Genomic DNA, 11892 nt, shown 5'->3' with positions numbered 1-11892 from the left:
CACCTCCTTGTCTGTTATTGGGAGTGGACTACATCCACCCTGATCGAATTGGCCCTGTCAACATTGGTTTTCCACTTGTGAAGTAACTCCATTCTCTTCATGTGTCATTATATAATACCTGCATCTGTAACTTTCACTCCATGCATCTGAAGAAGTGAGGTTTTTTTACCCACAAAAGCTTATGCCCAAATAAATCTGTAAGTCTTTAAGGTGACACCGGACTCCTTGTTGTTTTTACTTAGACTACTATGTCTTCACTGCCAAAAAGGTGTGTGTTTTACTGTGAGATAATTAATGTGAATTAGCTATCTTGCTATAAAATGCTAGTGGCGACTCTAGTTTTTACTTAGATATAAGAAGGTGAGGGATAGTAGAATGTTGATCTCATGTAGATACAGTGAGTGAGGTAATAACTACCTGTGCTTTGTCTCCACTAAGATTTTACAGTGAGAATGCTAACTTGTTAGTTATCTTGCTGTAAAAATATCCACCATTTTTGGCAGTTAAGACACAGCCATAATTCCCAAACTGTGAACAATTCATAGTGTCCGGAGCACTTGCTGGTGGTCTGCAGATAGGTAAGCTGGTCACAGTTTGCTTGTTCACTTTGTTTCTGGTTGACAGACACAGAACACATGGGTGGGGTGGGTGGAATGAAGAACAAAAGAAGACAGTGTGAGAATTTCTTTTAAAAAAGGACAAAATAATTACCACTAAAGAGAACTAAAACTACATCAATCCAAGTTCCATATATGGAAAAGTAATACTAGGAAACCTTTGCTAGCAAAAATGGAAGGAGAGGCAGACTGAGAGATCATGAAAGGGAAGGAGGGGTTGGTCCATGAGATACTCTTTCTATTAAGATTTGAGCAGCCCTTTTCTAAACAGTCCTGTCTGAATGGTCAAGTATCGAGTTATGTGGTCTGGTTCTCCTTACTCCACTTCAATGCTACAGCAGCTTCCAGATGTTCCTAATATAGTGTACGCTGCTGTTGCTTTGGCAGTGGTATGGTCCTAGACCTTAAGATAGTTATATTCAGTTATTATTTTGGAATGTTATTGTCGGAGAAAAACTCAGTTCTCGCTTTTTGTTTGGGTGCAGCAAAATCAAATACTTTATTATTTCTCCAGTAATTACAATGGAGGGAGAGAGTGCCATAGGACACAGGGTCGCCCCAGTCCTGGACAGGTCTCTCAACTGGTAAACAATTACAGCAAGCCTTTATACCTTTGTTACAGACAATTTCTAGCAATAATACAGACAGTAAAAAGCAACAAATACATTTTGTTTATACATAAGCCTTTCTGCTATCTTATTTGTCTCACTCCTAAAAGACGCCAGCCTGCATATTTGCAAGGTCGTAATAACTTTTTACACAGTTCTTTCTTGCTTCTAGAAGTCTCACGTCATTAGGGTTACAGCTAGGCTAACTCTTGCTAACTGACTGACATGCATTAAAATCCCCTTCAAATCCTTATTAATTCTTTCCCTGCTTCCACATTATCAACAGTTTCCTGAGGAACTCAAGAAGCAGAAGGGCAAAAAGCAATTTTCAAAAGTTTAGAGTTCACTAAACCTGAATGGAATTTCATGGGATAAACAAAAGGCACTTTTCGATCCAAGGGCTCTCTCCCTGCTGAATTTCAAAATCCTGCTGCACACCATGCAATGGTAATGACAGCTTCTCAAAAAGATGTTTAAAATGGAAAGCGTTAAGCAACCTAAACAGGGGTCAATACGAGCTCTGCCTATAGCAATATAAAGACTTTGAAAATGCACAGATCAGTTTCTCCTAAAAAAGTTTATATTCCATCACCTTCCCTGACCCAGCTGATACCAGTAGCTACTCAATGAATTCAGTAACATTTGTCCATTTTCCACAATGCTTCCCTTGCAACTGGTAAATTATTTAGCAAGTTAAGAAATGGAAATTATATGAAATAAGTCGATTTCCTTGTAGCTCAGCTCTATACAAGCCCAGACAAATGTTATCTATTTTCTGTCAATTTTCACCTGCTCCTCTTCATTTAGGTATGTGATGGCCAGGGGTGGCTCTAGCTTTTTTGCTGCCCCAAGCATGGCAGGCAGGCCGCCTTTGGTGGCTTGCCTGCGGGAGGTCCGCCAGTCCCGTGGTTTCAGCGTACCTGCCGCCGAAGGCTGCCTGACTGCTGCCCTCGCAGGGACCAGCAAGCTGCCCCCCGCGGCTTGCTGCCCCAGGCACGCGCTTGCTGCGCTGGTGCCTGGAGCCGCCACTGGTGATGGCAGTGGCTGAACAATGAAAGGATTTTGTGCAGGTGAGTTGAACCATCCTTATCCGCATTTTGCACATAAGCTGCTAAAGACACAGCTGTAGCAGTAGGTGGACAGTCTGAGTCTGGCAAAAATATGTGACTGTGTATTTTTCTGTTGATTTTATATATATAACTCTGGAGAAGCAGAGTTCCTCATCTGTCCCTCTTGCCTCTAGATCTGCTGAATCAGCAATAACGTTTTTGATTGCTGCAGGTACTTTCAGTGAAAGTTCATCTGAAAGATTACTTGTTTTTCCCAGCCACAAAAGTTTGATTGTTGTCTAAATTCCTTTTGATACTTTAAAGATGCTTTCTTCTCTCTCTCTATATATACATTATATATACTATATATAATGTATAGTATTCTGTTATGCTAAGGGAGTTGATTTGGTCCTGCTGTTAAGGCAAGTCAGTATTGTTCATAATTGTGAACTATCCATTTTACTTGTTGGCATGTCCTAGTTTTTGAAGGAACTGTTTCAGTAGAGGTAGAAATCTGCTGATAAGGATTTTAAAGAGACACTCTAATTTTAGAAATAATTTGCAAAAATTAAGCCATAACTCTGGCACTCAATGATGACCAGACATCAAAAAATCTACAGATAAGCATCTGAAAGTCTGGATCCTTACAGGAAGTTTGTCCACACTACTTAGATTGTAAGATCACTGGGACATGGACCGTCTTTTAGTTCTGTCTTTGTACCACGCCTATCACAGTGGAGTCCTATAGTTCATGACCGAGGCCCCAAAAAGTCTGTTTGGTCTCCAAAACTGGATTCATGCAAACTAGCTTTATTATTATATCTGGCACTTCTGATTCAAGCTAAAACCTGGAGAGGCTGAGGTTTAAGAGCACTGAAAATTAAAGAAAAATATTAACCATTTCAGACCTCAGAAGAGCTCAACTCAATTTAGGTAAAGTCTGCAGCAGTAAACTCAGGGTCCTAAAATGACTCAGATTCTTTCTTTCAGGCTGAATCCAGAAGATAGTTATATGTAGTTGTCCCTCTGTCTCCAAAGCCCCTCAGCTGAGAGTCCACCAGAACCAATCCTCTCCCCTATATTATTCAACATGGATATGAAGCTATTGGAAAAAGCTGATGAAAGAGCAAGGACTGAGATGCCACCAAGATATGGATGACATCCAGCTCTACATCTCCTTTATGTCAATCATAGATAACAACATCTCCCAGCTTCCTCAATGTCTCAGTAAAGAGCAGCAAGTGAAAGTTGAACACAAGCAACACTGAGATGCTGATTGGAAGAAGAAAATGCCTTGAAGAAACTTGCCATACTTCTCAGTCTGGCACATGCTATTGTAGACATCTGTCCTGAGATTGAATTGATCCATAGCATTTTTAGACTCCTCAGTGCCACAAGATGCTTAAATAGCTGTGTCAGGAAAAAAAAAAGTCTGGTGTGGACACAACCAGCCAACAAACAAACAAATCATACCATATTCAACTGGCCAGAAGACTGTGCCCCATCTTACTGAATACAGTGCAGACTATGGTGAGGCATACATTTGTGACCCTGAGGCGTGACTATTATATCTCATTGTATCTAGGAATTAATCCATATGCCCAGAAAAAAGCTCCAAATGGTACAAAACATAGCAGGCCCTCTGCTTAACAGTATAGGTCACCATGGACACGTCTTGCAGCTCTGCTCTTTGCACTGGTTCTCCACTCAAGAGAGTTCAATTCAAGGTGCATCTCCTCATATTCAAAGGCCTACCAAGATTTGGGACTGAGAGAGTGCCTTTCCTTCTGCGACCATGACTGTCAATGATAGCTATGTTCCACTAGAACCATAAACATGTCAACCAGGAGGAGGAGACAGAACTTTCACAGGAGCTGGATCTTGACTATGGAAGTCTCTCCAGCAAGAAATAAGAATGACTATGGGGTCTTATTGTGTGTTCAGCATTCATCTCTTTGACCAGTGATGAGGGCTTAGACAAATTGATGGATAGACAGGCAGAAGACAGCAGCTGCATTCTGTTTGGATTTCACAATCAAGCAGCAATTAAGTGGTTAAAACAAATATTTCTTGAGTCATTTTGTTATATTTATATCTTAATTTGTCTTTTTAAAAAATCTACTGTTGTTTTTAGTCTTCAGATCTTTTATTTTCTTAAGACCTTGTCACTAAAGCTCTCTTAATCTTTGTAGATAAAGCTTTCGGTTTGTGGTATTTTTTCCTTAAGGCTTCAGTTGTCTTCAGTCTTTTCATTTCATCACATTTAAATATTTCAGACAGTTTCAAGACATTCATAAATGGATATGATTAAGATTGGGTCCTAATAAGTGGTAGGAAAAAAACCCCCTTGTCTTCCAACCAAGACAATGCAAGCCCATCACAAGCCTCAATGGATTAAGACAAGTTGTTTTTTTTCTTATCCTTACAAAATGAACAAATTAAACACTATCCCAGCAGCTGTATTCACTAGAAGCACTAAAGATAATCCCTTCCATTTGTTATTGGAAAGTGCTTTCCTTTGTAAGTATCACCCTGCTTTACTGGCAGCCGTGTAGGCCACAGATTAGAAAGCTGAGCAACACTTGGTAATGAAATCTGAAACTCACCTGGTTTTACCACAAAGCCAAAGCTTGACTCAGATTTGTGATCCTTTGGTGTGAATGAGAGTAATAGTAACATTTTATCTTCTAAGACAGGGTTTCTCAAACAGGGGTCACCGCTTGTGTAGGGAAAGCCCCTGGCAGGCTGGGCCGGTGTGTTTACCTGCCTTGTCTGCAGGTCCGGCCGATCATGGCTCCCACTGGCCGCGGATCGCTGCTCCAGGCCAATGGGAGCTGCTGGAAGTGGCGTGGGCCGAGGGACGTACTGGCCTCCGCTTCCAGCAGCTCCCATTGGCCCGGAGCAGCGATCCGCGGCCAGTGGGAGCCGCGATCGGCTGGACCTGCGGATGGGGCAGGTAAACACACTGGCCCGGCACGCCAGGGGCTTTCCCTACACAAGTGGTGACCCCAGTTTGAGAAACCCTGTTCTAAGCCATTTGCAATCAATAATTAATAACATAGTCCTCACAACATCCCTCCAGGACACAAGTTTGTCTCTATATTTTCCAGAGAAACTGAGTCACAGAAGTGAAGCACTCATTGCTGCATCAGATATCAAGGGATGTGCACACATGCTGAGCTGCATGCATATTGCTTAGCAGAGAACAAGTCGAGCCCAAGGACTTCCAATGGGAGTTTCCCCAGAGTACAGGCTATTGAAACTTATGAATATCAGGATTTAGCTTTGAGATGTGCAGGAAGCTACTGGATGGTGTGTTTAAAGGACCGTTTTTACAATGCTGCTAAACCAGTAGATGGGGCATGGATGATGGGGGGTTCCCTTCAGTGACAAATTTGTGTGGTATTTTAGTGCCTATGGTATGGAGTGTGAGCAGCTGCCTATTAACCATGATGGTAACTTCAGCCCCATAGGCAAGCACAATGGTTTATCACAACCCTGGCTGGGGCTCTTTGCAAGTTCTCACCTCCTCCTAGCTAAGAAGAGACCTCTGTCTAATGTTCCTCGAACACCTTCATTAAACATAAAGCTTCAGGACACTTTCCCTGTGTCCTTGAACACCCCTCTCCTAGCACGTAAAGGAGGCTGGAACAAAATCAAATTGCACATTTAATTTTAGAGAGAGAAGGTGGGTGAGGTAATATCTTCTATTGGACCAACTTCTGTTGGAGAGAGAGACAAGCTTTCTCTCTCACCAACAGAAGTTGGTCCAATAAAAGATATTACTTCACCCACCTTGTCTCTTTAATATCCTGGGACCAACATGGCTACAACAACACTGCATAATTTTAATTTTACTCTGTTTAGGGGTTTGCAAGGCCTCAGACTTTCTTGAACTGTAGTGGTGTGATTAAAAGTGCAATGTGCTCAGAATATTGGTACCTGGCGGGTTACAGGAGATTGATTGCAAAAATTCTCTGTGTCTCTGCTCAAACTGTGTTGATTAGTTGTGGGTACTCAGATAAGAAGAGTGGTATTGTTTCTGATCCCTGACTGGATAATTACACAAGGTTTTCCAGAGCAAATTTAAAGTTCATTTCCCACAAATTGCATAGGCGATTTTGAAATTTCCTTTCTGTGAATAGTTATGCCAGTAGAATTCAATTGCATGAATGTTTTGCAGAAAGTAAACAAAAGAGGCATGAGAATGGCTGAAATAATATTTGCATATTTATTTACTTACTCTGAGGTATTAACCCAGCTCTGAGACCTCGTACATAGTATGGAAATGGTGTTGGTCCTGCTGTGAGCAGGACTAGATGACCTCCTGAGGTATCTTCCAACCCTAATATTCTATTCTATGAAATGTACACTAACCAGGAAAATGACTAAGAAGGCAAAACCATTCCATCACTGATCTTGGTGAAGGATGGTGAGTCACCTAACTGAACTGAACAGATCTCCTCACTTCCCTGTGGTTCTCTTAATGCTTCCTGTCTGTACAATATTGGGTCAAATCCTAAGTAACTTACCCAAAGGTACAAAAGGGGTCAATTTCAAAATTTGATTAGAACTTGAGAGTTCCTCATAGGCCAGTGGGATCTGCACCCACTTATTCCACAGCTGAATTTGGGTTTTTATGTAATTTGAAACTAAAATGCTAAGAAAAACTCAGTTATTTCAGAATAGAACTAGAACAAAAGTTGGCACAAACCCTTGCAAACCAATCCTGCTAAGGATCAATGAGCTATATGTGATAGATATGGCAAATTCCTGCAATATGCTTGCAAAATTTTATGGTATTAAATGCAAACTTTATGTATCATTATGGGCTGGGATTGTATGTAAGGGGGAGGCCTGGGAGTTCAAAGGATTATATTGAAATTGTGCCAAATGAGAATGGATTTTTGGGACAATAAGTGTGAAATGGATTTCCTGGTAAATATCTAGGGAAAGGTTAATACAAATTCCCTATCTACAGTTATACAAAAACTCGGCCTTTTGAAGCTATGTCCTGAGGACAGAGTGCTTGTCTGCTGAATACCTGTTCCCAGAAGTTGGAGATCAAAGACCCAAGCTGTAAAAAGAAACAGCTGATCCGCCCGGTCTGGGTTCTGGTTCTGAATCTGAGACAGTTATCAACTTGTAACCAGGGGGAAACAACAGTTGTGGGTTTTGAAGGACTGACATCTACTCGTGCTTGAAATTTCTCTGTAATGCTTTCACCTAAAGAATAAATGTGCTTACTTACAAAGAGCTGTACGGTAACATAAGTGTGGGCAATTACTGCTGTTCACAGCCTTTGAAGAGAAAGCAAAGTCCAGACGCTTGCCTGTTTTGGCAGTGTGTCTTGCTGGGAATATCATAGTGTAGGTAGGGAACTGTGCAGCCTTATCACCCTGGTCAAGAGGGAGAAGGATGCAGGTCTCTGCCCAAGAGAGGTGACAGCTGAGGCATGAGGACCATAGAGTGCCTCCTTGTGAGGGACCATGGAGGAGTAATACAGGTGCAGTTGCCCCAAACTGTAACAGTGTTCTCCTGAGTCCTTTCTAACTACAGGTTACTTTTAAAAAGACTATTCCAAAATATTTTCAGTATAGATTGAGTATAGAAAAGCACCAGGATAACAAACCTGGTTTTACCTATCACAAACAGATTAGAAACAAAGGTAGATAATGGTATTTTAAGAGCCTAGAAAAACAAGAAGGGTTTATAACTTATAGCACAACTCCACCAGATGGATTTTAGCTGAATTTCAGTTTTGTCCTTCTGAACTTGGACTGTATATTTACTTTCAAGAAAAGTAAACCTGGAGGAAATAATGCATTTATCTATTTTATGTAATCTGCATTTTTGAAACTTGCCAAAAATGAAAAATAACATTTGATTGTAAAAATCAGATTTAAACAAACAAAACAAAAATGAGAATTGAGCAGCAGAGGAAAGGTGCAAAATATTGTGAATGGATCATAAATGATCTAACCATATTTATGGTGAAATTTGCTGAAGTTCAAAATATCAGCTCTAAATTTACTACACCGACTGCCCCATGTATTCAGATCTAGTGGTCCGAATCCTCTATATAAAGGAGTGAGGTGCTCTGGATGATCTTCCAGCTATGGGTCCTGATCCAAAGCCCATTGAAGTCAATGGGAATCTTTACAATTTACGGGGACTGATTTCAACTTTATCCAGAGAGGAGTGTTGTGGGGGTTCCTCTCTTAGAATATAATTTGAAAGAAAGGTTTCACAGCCTTCCCAGTTTTTGAAATAAAGGTATTCTTGAGCATTCTCTCAATTATATTGAAATGTCAAGTATGTCTTTCACATGCATTAGCAATAAGAAACAGGTTAGCAATACATGTCATTGAAAATCAATTTCACAAGACACCTGAAAACGAGTTAACAATTGTATTTACCTAATTATTGGTAACATGGTTTCCATAATGTGTATGGACAAAGACTTTTTTATTTATAACTGTGTTAGACAATTATGCCATGCCTGAGGTATGGTCTGGAATACAATTTGGCTAGCATAGTTTTCAGAATATACCCCTTGTCCAACTATAATGTAAACAGTGCTACAGGGGATAGAAACAGAAGGATTAGGAGGCTATTGTTTTCCACAGCTAATATTTCACTATGTATGTATTTACACTTTTTTAAAAGATGTTTGTTTTGGGCACAGCATCTCCAAAACAAATATTTTTTAATACCAGTGACACACACTGATCACCTTCTTATACAAGTAATAGAGCACTAATTTCTTAGGTGTAGTCAGTGTGTTTCTATTACTCTTGGAAACATTTTTTCGGTGTAAAAGAAGTTAAAAGTAATGATCTATTGTGCTTTTTCACCCATACTTATTGCAAAACAGAAAACAATCCAATATGAGTTTGAGAGAAGAGAGTATTAATAGTTTTAACTTCACACATATTATGCATAACAGGGTCCCTTCTTAAGATTAAGTAATCACATGGGTTTCCATAGACTCTCATCACAAAATTGCCTGTTGGTGCAAAATTTTTAAAATTGTACTGAAACCAAGCTGATGAAGGAAAAATACTGCCAGACAGATTATGAAGTCAAGAAAAACTGTGTAACTTATTTTGTGCCTCCCAGCTTGAATACATAAGGGACAAATGCAAATTTTCCAAATGAAGTACAGCTCACAGTGCATAAATCTCAAACAGACAGTAGTTTGCACTTATTAACGTTTGGCTTGGATCATAAATGAAGCACTTTTTTCCTGAAATGCCAGTTTTTCTGTAAAGACTGGCTTTTCCCTAAAGGAACATCAATTATAAATAATGGTCTGCTAGCAAAATAGGCAGGGCTAGGCTTGAAGCAAATAAACTGGGAAATACGATTGATTTAAAAATGAGTGTGTTGCCATGCATTTTAGCCATCATTTGAGGAAATGGTTTGGGGGTCATTATTCATTGGCAGGCATATAAATTCTATTGCTGGAGTTTTTAAAAGCTTGTGCTGGCACAAGTGGCTTGCTGCACAACCCAAATGGGGCTCACCGCATCAGGGGATTTCCAGAAAAGCTTGCTTAGCATGATCAAGTTCCCTGAGCCCAGTGAGGGCTGAACACTCCAAAAGCATGGTGCTGTGAGCAGTTAAGGGGCTGACAGCTCATTTGAGACTTTGAAAAGCACTTCGATGCTTCTATGTCCTCAGCCAGGTAGGTTTGGAGTTAGGTTTTGTAAGGGGCATGCAGGTGCAGATTGAGTCACTCAGCCATCAACTATTTATCGGCTTCTCTAGACACAGTGCACCCAGAGATGCTTCTTCTAAATAGATTTTTTTTAAAAGACCTAAGAGGCATGGGTGAGAAAGAGAGACAAACCTTTGCAGTGAGTCCCGGTGTTAGGTCTGGGCTCAAGGGGGGTGAGAGAACAAATAGAGTAGAGAACATGGATGGGGAGAAAGGGTGGTTGGAAGGAGGGTATTTCCAGTATTTTCCTATACAGATTGGGGGCTACAGCAGCTACTGGATGCATCATGCTGCCATGGACCCAACCAGGCTCCTTAGGGAAGTCAGGGAAAGTAGGAGGTGGGCTAGGCTAACCTTGGCTCAAATGGAAGAAACACAATTATTCAATATAGGATTTGTCAGCCAAGGAGGATCTTCTTTGACTTAACTGAATCACACAAATGACACAAGCATATCCCAGAAGTCGTCGTGAACTAGAGAGAATGACATACAGAATGCCTCTCAGTTCCCATCTGGGTCATCCCATCAATTGTTAACAGGGCTGACAGAGACACAACTGGAAACTGCCAATCTACTGCCTGACCCAGGCTAGAGAATTTCTTAATCACCCTGGTGAGCAGCACAGCTCAATACATACTTTTCTCCAGGGCCTAAATCCATTTCCTTGACTGTAGGAATTCACCCAGGTAAGTCCATCAACTGCTGACGAATTTAAACTTTCATTTTAAAATAAAATAGCACTTGAAAACCTTCCCAATGTGAACCAAGCAGAACACAGAACTGCATCGGTTACAAAGTCTGGAGAAAGATAAATCCAGTGCTGCCATCACCATTGGTAGGTTTGTGGTGGGGGACAACTGCCACTGCTGCTTGGCAGGGCCACCCAGAGGGGAGGGGACAAGTCGGGCAATTTTCCCGGGGCCCCGCGAGCCCTGGCCTGGCGGCAGTCGGGGTCTTTGGCAGCATTTCGGCGGCGGGGGGCCCCTTCAGTCACTCCAGGTCATTGTCTGCATTTTGGTGGTGGTGGGGGCCCTTCAGTGCTGCTGAAGACACGGAGCAACTGAAGCGCCCCCTGCCGCCAAAATGCTGCCGAAGACCCGGACTGCCGCCACGTGAGTACAAGCGCCACAGCTCCCCCGCTTTGCCCCAGGCCCTGCTGCTTGGACTAGAATGCCGTGGGGCAAATAGCTCTGCAGCCGCGGAAGTGGAGGGGGATCCCTTCATAAAACCAATCTGCTGTGACATTGGGTGGGGTGGACCCCCTGCTGTGAGGTGGCTCCAATCATTCTCTCTCTTTCAGGGACTTGGCTGGCTGGGCTTTGCTCGCCATATGTGGGATTGGGAAGGAATTTTTCCCCAGGTCACATTAGCAGTGTCCTTGTGGGTTTATTAATTTATTTTGCCTTCATCTCCAGTGTGTGGATGTGGGTCACTTGACAGGATTATCTGAGTATATTTCACTTAATCATTTTCCTGTCCCTCTAATTGTCTGCTTGTGGCACAGAAAAGTCTAGTCTTTTGTGGGCTGTGATACTTTGGTCTCATTTTGGTGCTGAGTTTAGCGTGCAAGTGCTGGGTGATGGTGTTCCTGGCCTGTGATATAGATGAAGTGAGACTGAATGATCTGGAGGTCCCTTAAACTCTTGTGCAGAAGGTTAAACAGATCCCACTGACTGGTAGTACAGGCACCCACACATACACAGAACCCTGTGCTTGGTTAGTAGCATCTGAGTGAGGGGAGCCACCTATACAAGTAGCTACGGTAGCAGATAGTTCTGGTTGCAAGATGCCTCACGGCTTTTTAGCCCGCTGCTCTAGTTCTGGAAGGAGGACACCTAAGCCTCCCACAGAGAGCTCTGTGTAGGGGACCAGTACAAACTGAATTCTTGGCTGGG

The sequence above is a fragment of the Mauremys mutica genome, chromosome 9, assembly GCF_020497125.1.
Source record: "Mauremys mutica isolate MM-2020 ecotype Southern chromosome 9, ASM2049712v1, whole genome shotgun sequence".
NCBI classification, from domain to species: Eukaryota; Metazoa; Chordata; order Testudines; family Geoemydidae; genus Mauremys; species Mauremys mutica.
This window is presented reverse-complemented; position numbering follows the sequence as displayed.